Genomic DNA, 8589 nt, shown 5'->3' on the forward strand with positions numbered 1-8589 from the left:
ACCTGACTTTGCCCTCCAGGATGTCTGGCTCTAGGTGAGTGAGCATGCCATCGTGGTTATCTGGGTCATGAAGGTCTTTTCTGTGTAGTTTTTCTGTGTATTCTTGCCATCTTTGCTTGATCTCTTCTGCTTCTGTTAGGTCCATTCTGTTCCTGTCCTTTATTGAGCCCGTCTTTGCCTGAAACGTTCTCTTGGTATCTCTAATTTTCTTGAAGAGATCTCTAGTCTTTCCCATTCTATTGTTTTCCTGTTTTTTTTTTTTTTGCGTTGTTCACTTAGGAAGGCTCTTTGATCTCTCTTTGCTGTTCTTTGGAACTCTGCGTTCAGATGGGTCTGTCTTCTCTCCTTCGCCTCTGGCTTCTCTTCTTTGCTCAACGGTTTGTAAAGCCTTCTCGGACAGCCATTTTTCCTTCTTGCATTTTCTTTTCCTCGGGGATGGTTTTGATCACCGCTCCTGTACAATTGTGCTGTTACAATTAGCTAATATAGATTTTCATATAAACTCAGTGGTTTGTGCCGACAGTTTTAGGACGTTAGTACCATAGAAGATGAATCTGCTGTTGTAACCACATCTGAGGAACATTCGTGGCACAGTTCGGTCTGTGTCACTGAGGGGACTGTGGCTAAGTTGTTTGTGTTAACAGAACGCAGATTGCTTTAGGAGAAGCGCTGACTTGAAATTTTGTCTGCCCAGTGTAATTCTTTTAAACTATAGCAGCAAGTATGCAGTTTTTTTGTGCTATACACTTAAGATTGTGTTATAAATATTAAGAACAACCACCTAAAGTGAAGAGATGACAAAATCTGGGTAATTTTTAATAGTTCTAAATATAATCAATCGGAGTCTTGTTGGTCTGCAGAACAAAGAAGGGATTGTAACAGTAGTGAGTCCCAGCCTGGAGCTTGCTTTGATTCTGTGCAATAATCTGCACAGAATAAAACTTGCGTTAAATACATATTGTTGGGTTGGCCAAAACGTTCATTTGAGTTTTTCCGTGAGATTTTACAGAAAACCCAAATGAACATTTTGGCCAACTCAATACATAAAATCTGTAGTCTGACTTGATTTCTTTTCACCCAGGAATTTGAGTTATCGCTAATGACAAGTTTTGGCTGCAAATAGTGCTCAGAGTTATGTGTTAGGAGATCAAAGTGCTAAATATGTACATTTCATCAGGATGCTGTTGAAACATGTGGTTCAGGTGAAAAAATTTGTGACAGAACTTAATTCATTTTGGATAAAGCAATACAAGATCTAAATTAAGTAATTCTTGTACTTTTCTCAACAAATTGTATTTCCTACCACGCGTCATGCAAATACCAGAAAGAGCTGCGGGTTGATTGATAGAATTGGACCTTGACTGACGGTCTGGAGTGCAGCGGCAGCAGCAGCGGCTTGGAAGCAGGCGAGCTGTGTGTTGGCTCCACGGAAGCTGACGCGCAGAGGCTCTCAGCGTGCTGGCCTTGAATGAGAGGTGTTTTAGATGGGAATGTCAGTGTTTTAGTTTTATGAGAAAACAGCTCACCTGTTAGAGCTGTCATTGTTTCGATGACTGTGGAATGATTGAACATATGTGAATTGCTGTAGTCTGTCTGGCTTCTGTTAACAGAACACCGTTGGCTGGGTGACTTCTAAATAAAAGGCTTGTATTTCTCCCAGTTCTGGAGGCTGGGAGTCTGAGATCGGGGCCAGCACCGGGTCCTGTGAGCACGCGCTTGTGGGTTGCGGACTGCCGACTTCTCCTGGGGGACCTCAGAGCAGAGAAAGCAGGCTGTCTCGTGACTCATGTGTGTGTGTGCTCGGCTCTGTCTGACTGTCTGGGATCCCGTGGACTGTAGTCCTCCAGGCTCATCTGTCCTTGGGATATCCCAGGCAAGAATACTCGACTGGGTTGCCATTTCCTCCTCCAGGGGATCTTCCTGGCCTAGGGATTAAACCCGTGTCTCTTCATCCTCCCGCACCAGCAGGTGGATTCTTTACCCCTGTGCCACCCGGGAAGCCCAAGATTTGTATTTGTTTAAAATCCTTGCAAATGGCTAGACTCCATTACTTCCAAGGCGTGAAGAAGCGGCAGGAGTTAAATCGGCTTCAGCTCTGTGCCTCAAGCCACGGAGCGCTTGGCAGCCATTCCCCCAGTTCTGCTTCCCGGAAGCAGTGCATTGGGCTGTTGGGCAGAGACCGGTCGCAGCACTGTAGCGGGTAACGGAGAGCAGCTCAGCCACACAGGGCCCTGCTCAGGGAGCGGGGGACACGGCCGGCTGAAGGGCGCCTCTCCCTGCAGCTGCCGCCGAGCCCCTGGCCGCCTGGTGAGCCACAGCCCCGCAGCAGGGAGGAATGCTGATCCTCAGCACGCGGGCGGGAATGCCCTCCCCGGCGCGCGGCGAGAGACTCCCGAGAAGACACGCGGCACACTGGCCGCTCCTCGGGCCGAACACCAGCTAAAAAGTGAGAGCCTCGGAGGAGAAGCGCCCGTTACCTTAGAGCTTGGTAGAAATGCAGGTTCCCAGGCCCACGGTCTGACTCAGAATCAGCGCAGAGGGGCTGAGGAGGTGGTGGTGCAGCAAGTTCTCAAGATGATTCTTACACTTTGAGAAGAAATGACCCAAAAGAAGGGCTCTGGTCTGTACGACATCCATCCTTCCCACCTCACTCAGCCCTGATTACCTCCCGAAGGCCCCACCTCCTGAAACCGTCACATTTGGCGGGGAGGGTTAAGGCTTTAACATGAATTTTGGAGACACTCTGCGACCCCTATGGCCTGTAGCCAGCCAGGCTCCTCTTGTCCATGGGATTCCAAGCGTAGGCTTAAGTTTGCATAACAAGCAAAGGAAACTTTGAAAGGGATGTAGGTAAAAAGTAGGTGCACCGAAACAAACCAAGTATCGATTCCAGGAGAAAACCTACTGGGTTGTCTAATCAGTGTTACGAGAAGGGTTCTGGCGGGAAAATGGGTGATGACCTTTTCAGCTGAATCTTGAGATTTGGCTAACTGCTTTGTGAAGCTTCACGGATTGAGGCCGAACACAATAGTAAATTAAGCCTGCTGGTTAAAAGGTACTTCAGAAGTGATTTTTGTGACTTATTTGGAAAAAAGAAAAAAAATATTTGAGTCTCAGACGGCTTGAGTTGCCTGGAGTTTCTCTGGAAGACCCTAGTTGCAAAGCTGTTTTTATTTGAACTGACTTGGAGCTAGGAGTTCATCCAATGCAAAAAAACCTTTTTCCCAGCGGTGGTTTAACATCACAACTGCCCGCCCAAGGCAGTAGATAATGCTTAAGTCAGAAGTTTAAAGGAGAAGGAGGGGATGCGCAACCGGGGTCCAGGCACCTTTGAGGAGCCCTAAAGTGTTGGCTCTTCTGGGAGGCCCCTGCTCGGGGTAGAGCAGGTACGTGCCCAAGGCTGTAGGGAGACCTGGGAGGCGCTGTGCTGCCTCGAGGCCCCACAGCAGGCATGAGGACTGGGCAGACCTATCCAGGGCTGGGCCCTCGGCACACTCTGCGAGCCCTGTCTGATCACTAGCTGTCTCCACAGAGACTTCAGTGCTCACACGTTGCTTTCCAGAGTCAGTTCAGATAAATCAACAGGCAGCAACAGAAACTGCAGCCAGCCTTGGGGAGGGGAGCGAGTCACTCCCAGAGTTGCTAGTTTATTTTGCTTAGAATACCCCGCTGTCAGCCACATGTGCAACATGGCAAGAAACAGCAATGGAGAGAGAATACGGTATACACAGAGGAAACGAGCGTCCATAGATGCTGTCCATAAGGATGCCCAGACATGGGAGTTACTAGACCAGGACTGAGCTCTTAGATATATACAGAGTTAAGTCAGGTCTAGAGACGTTTCCCTGGTGGCTCAGTGGTAAAGAATCTGCCCGCCCTCGCGGGAGATGGGGGTTTGATCCATAGGTTGGAAAGATTCCCCTTGAGGGAAATGGCAGTCCACTCCAGTATTCGGGCCTGGGAAATCCCAGAGAGAGGAGCGTGGCAAGCTACAGTCCAAAGGGTCACAAAGAGTCAAACACTCCTGAACAACCACACGTGCGTGCGTGTGAGAACACCCATAAAGCCAGGAATTAGGGCATAAAAGAAAGGTGTAACTGAAGGGGGAAAGTTCACTTGAGGGCTCAGACTGCACTAGGCGGGAGAAGAATCCAGCCTTACGGACAGATCAGCTGAGGTGACCTGGAGGCGAAGAAGAGAGCGAACAGGCAATGCACGGTGGCTGCTGGTGCTGCGGCAGCGAGACCAGGAAAGGCTGCGTCTGGTGCCGCGGTCTCTCCTGAGGACCGCACGGTACACTTGTCTACAGTCAGGTTCCTGTCATCCCACCGCGGCCACTGGCCACGGGATGAGCTGGACTCCACGGCGTTGTGCTGGGATGGCTGGCGGCATGCTGCAGACAGTCCCTGGGCTTGTGCGTACTTACCTTCCTGAGCGTCTGTGACACCTTCATCCCCTCTCAGAAACCACATTTAAAGTGCAAACAAATTCAGTCTGATTTAGATAGAAGCAAATCATTACTAACAGGTCACTCGTTACACTGGACTCCAGCCTAGTCACACACCTAAGTTTATGTTCTTAACACCGTGACACAAATACTGTTGACCTGGAAATGCTCTTACTGGAAGTATGCTTCCGTGTCGGGTGAATGAAGTGTGTGTGCAGGGACGCCTCATACTTCCAGACTCTTGAGGAACTATGGGACCAACTTGTGTCTGTCTCCTAGGGGTTCAGCTTGGATGGGTAAGAAAGCCAGAGGCTGGACACTGCTGTAGCCACGTGCTCCGGGAAGCAAACTCACCCAGGACTGCAGATGGCGGAGTGCGGTTTATTACCCCGGCGGGGCCTCTTAGGGACAGTCTCCTCTTAGCCAGGGTCCCCGACCAGTTTTTGTGAAAACCGTATATGCCCTAAGTGTACATGCTCAAATCCACCTCCCCAACTACCCTGAAACTAGTCTGAACAAAGGAAAAGAAAGATACAATCAAAGGTAACCCATGATTCATAAGCCTTAAGCCTCGGTGGCTAACGGTGGACAATTATCAGTAGGCCTGTGGTCACAGCCCGGTGAGCATACTAGAACGCACGATTCTACCGGTTGCACAGATAATTAGGGTACTCTTTCAGGCGGAGGGTCTACGTACGAGCCCTGGGGCTCTTCCTTTTGGGGGGCCTGGTTTTCCTGATGGTGTGTCTTTTCTGTAGATACTGGGCATATGGCTCAGAGCCCACAGTCCAGCCCAAGATGGAGCCCCACTTTCAAAACAGAGCCTGTTCTGTTTCCTCCTCCAGCATGAACAACAGAACAGTCAACGAACGTTGACTGAGACAGCAGTTAACAATGTCACTGGGAGGGTTTGAGGGTGGCAGGCTAAGTGGCAAATTCAGGGCCAGTACAAGAGACAAAACTGCCTGTAAGCTCATGAAATCCAAGACTTGGGTGAGCAACTGGCCTGCGGGGCGGTGTTGCCGTCACTGCAGCTCGGCCTGAAACCGGATGCCCAGAGCTGCCGTTGTCACCCCCGCGTGTTTCTGCTGAACCTCATTCTTCCCTGTCTCACTGTCTTCATAAAGCAGGAAAAGTAAGTGTCCTAACGTCTGCGTGTCAAGTCTCACTTGGGCCCACAAGTGCAGGTGAATCCTGGGGCCTTGTAAATGAGGGAAGCGAGCTTGGGTGTGCACTGGGGGTGGGGCACTGGAGCAGAGTGAATCAGGATTCAGCCTGACTCACCCCAGCCTGGTGCCCGGGAAGAACGTAAGCCGAGGCTTTCCGGTTTCTCCGAGAGGCCCAGCATCTCGGGCTGGCCCCACCCAGGAGGGCAGCAGGGCCCCCAAAAGCCTGCCCGGGCTTGTGGTCCTGAGGCATCTTCTCCCCAGTGGCAGTCACTGGGCGTGGGGCAAGGGGGTCTAGCCAGGCTCTGGGTCTCACCAGGGAGAAGGGAGGAGATGGTGACGGAGAGGTGAGCTGAGCAGTGTCTTCTCACTGGAAGGAAGACGGGTTCTCAGCAAACATGACACCCCTGTTCTGATTGCGAAGTAACTCGGGGCGTTAAAGGTGTTAGAGGACGCACAAACGAGTGCCGGGAGGTCTCTGCCACCTGCCTGTCGGGAAGGAAGGTCGGTCTCTTGCCTCTGCTCCGCACCTGTCTGCAATGCGATCGCGGCCACGTCTTCTTCTGTATTGCTTTTCTATCTTAAATCATTTTTTATTGTCAAGGTTTTAATATTTAGATAAGTATTCTCAGTGTTACTGTGTGCTATTTTCCTCGTATCACTAACATTTTTTTCCCGTAGACTGCATTTGAATATTCTACTCATGGGAGGTGCTTCCAGGAATATTTAGCGGTGTTGTAGCCACGGTGTTTCACATACATATATATGGTAGGGAGGCAGGACAGGGGAAAGGAGTCCAAAGTGGCGGTGGCTACAAGGCAAGGAAGGGAAAAGCCCGCGAAAATGAAACAAGAAGGTCCGAGGACCGGAGTGAGGACCTCAGGGAAAACAAACAGCACTCCTGGCTGGTCCAGTTTACACAGGACAGGCCCGGGGAGAGAGAAACATAAATAGAGGAGCTGGAGCCAGCTCGCTCTCCCTCCCCGCGCGCTGGGGCGCTCTCCTCCTCGTCTCTAGATCGACGTGCCCTCACGCCTCGAAGATGGATTTTCCTGCTTTCTAAATAAAATAGAGCTGTAACACTGAGCTGTCTAAGAGCTGTAACACGGTCTACCCAAGACCTGAGAGCTGTGACGCGCAGAGGGGGCTTAATGCCCGTCACTCCAGAGCTTCGCTGTGACGAGACAGAACCGAGGAACACAGGCTCGCGTGCCAGCTGTGGAGCGATCGCCCTGGAGTTAGGGGTTTAGAGTCTGCACTGTTAAAACCACACTGGATGACTCCGCGTGACCGAGCTGTTGCCTCCGCGCCCTCTTGTCTCGGGAGCTCCTGGGCGGGTCGGCGGCAGCACGCTGTTTCAAGGCCTTGGCGTGTGTGGCCATGTTTGTTGACGTTGAGCTGCACCTAGTTTGACTCTGAAGCAGGTGATAATAATTTTAAACACGAAAGGCCCGTGTTCTCAGCTGGAATGGAAGAGGGCTGTGTGCAGGCCTCTCGGGATCAGGCTGACCTGGCCTGCAGGACCGGCCATACCTTCTAGAATATTCCCACCGTCCCCTAGGCCTCCCCTCCCATGCCTGGCGCCTGTGGTTTTCTGCAGGTGGGTGCCCTCACCTGGACGGCGTTGCTCCCAACAGGTTCCAGCCCACCGAAGCCCGTCCGTGTTCCCGACCCTTTCGCGCTGGCCCCGGGCCAGGGTCCTCCTGCCCGGGGTGGTCGGAGCCCGCAGAGCACGCATGAGTCGGCTCAGAAGCAGAGGAAGCCGCTGCTGTCAGAAGGGAGGGGTGTGGGCTCGCGCCCCGGAGCACGCGCTCCCCGCCCGCCGTTCTAGCGAGGGGTCCGCGCCCCGCGTCTCTCGCGGCCCGAGGCGGCGCGGGGGCCGCGCAGTCCTTACACCGGGACCTCTGAGGTGACGGGCGCGCGGGCCCTGCATGCGGCTTCCTGCGGGCAGGTGGACCTGGGCTAAGCACAAGGGACAAAAGTTGGAGCTGTTAAATGACCAGATCCTACTGGTATTTGCTGGGAGCTGGGCGGCGGCAGCGGGCTGCGGCCCGGGGAGCCCCTGGCCCTCCGCGGACGCCCGAGCGCAGGGGCTGCTCCCAGCACCTTCTGCGGGGACGCTGGGCCGGCGTCTCGAGGGGTGGGGGCCGTCGGGGCTCCGCCGGCCTCCCGAGGGGAGAGGCGCCCCGAGGTGCGGGCTGGCTGAGCCTCCGGTCCGGGCGCTGCCCTGCCCCTGGGCTCCGAGCAGGGCGGCCCTGGCCCTTCTGCGCTGGCTTCAAGCAACGGGCACCGGGGGCTTCGGGGCGCGTCTGCCGGGGGAGTCTGCCCCCGGGAGCTGGAGGGCTGGGGCAGTCCAGCGTCCCGCGTGACCCGGCTCCGGGGGTCGGGTCGGGGGCCATGGCAGCTGCTCTGCCTTGCCCGTCTTTTCCCCAGCCCAGTTTCCTCCCGGGAGGAGGTGGGGCCACCGAGGGAAGTGGCTGAAGACCAGAGGGGGCGTCTGTTCTCGGGCGCAGGGGGGACTTGGACAGAAGGGGGCCTGACGCCAGGCGCCCCGCGGCGGGAAAGGGTTGCCAAGTGCCAGCGGCTCCCAGTGGGTAGATCCAGGCCCGTGGGGTGGGGAGTCACCTTCCGTCTTTGAGACCCGCCGGGTTCGCGGTGCTCAACCCAGGGTGTTGGAAGAGCGCCGTCGTCGGGATTCCGAGCTCAGACTTTGGAGTCAGAAGGCGCGGCCTCAAGCTCAGGTCTCTGACGGGCCCGGGAACCAAGGGCGGTAGCCTAGCCCAAGCCGAGCTCGCCTGAGCTGTGTCTGGCGCTGAGCGCTCGGAGAGGAGGCGTGAAGCGCTCAGCACGCCGGGTGCTTCCTCAGGCGCCCGTCGGTCAGTCACTGCTGGCTCAGGAGTCGATGAAGGGGAATCAGGGTCACTCTCTTGCTTCACAAACCTTCTCCGCGTCTTGCTTCCTGCCGTGTTTGTACAG

At 54.2% G+C, this 8589-nt stretch overlaps 1 long non-coding RNA gene across 1 annotated transcript; it reads left to right on the plus strand.

Annotated features, from left to right (window-relative positions):
• On the plus strand, positions 1-1587 carry LOC102169635. The gene is made up of 2 exons (XR_310981.1): positions 1-34; positions 1325-1587. It is a non-coding gene; the product is annotated as an uncharacterized LOC102169635 (long non-coding RNA).

The sequence above is a fragment of the Capra hircus genome, chromosome 22, assembly GCF_001704415.2.
Source record: "Capra hircus breed San Clemente chromosome 22, ASM170441v1, whole genome shotgun sequence".
Lineage (NCBI taxonomy): Eukaryota > Metazoa > Chordata > Mammalia > Artiodactyla > Bovidae > Capra > Capra hircus.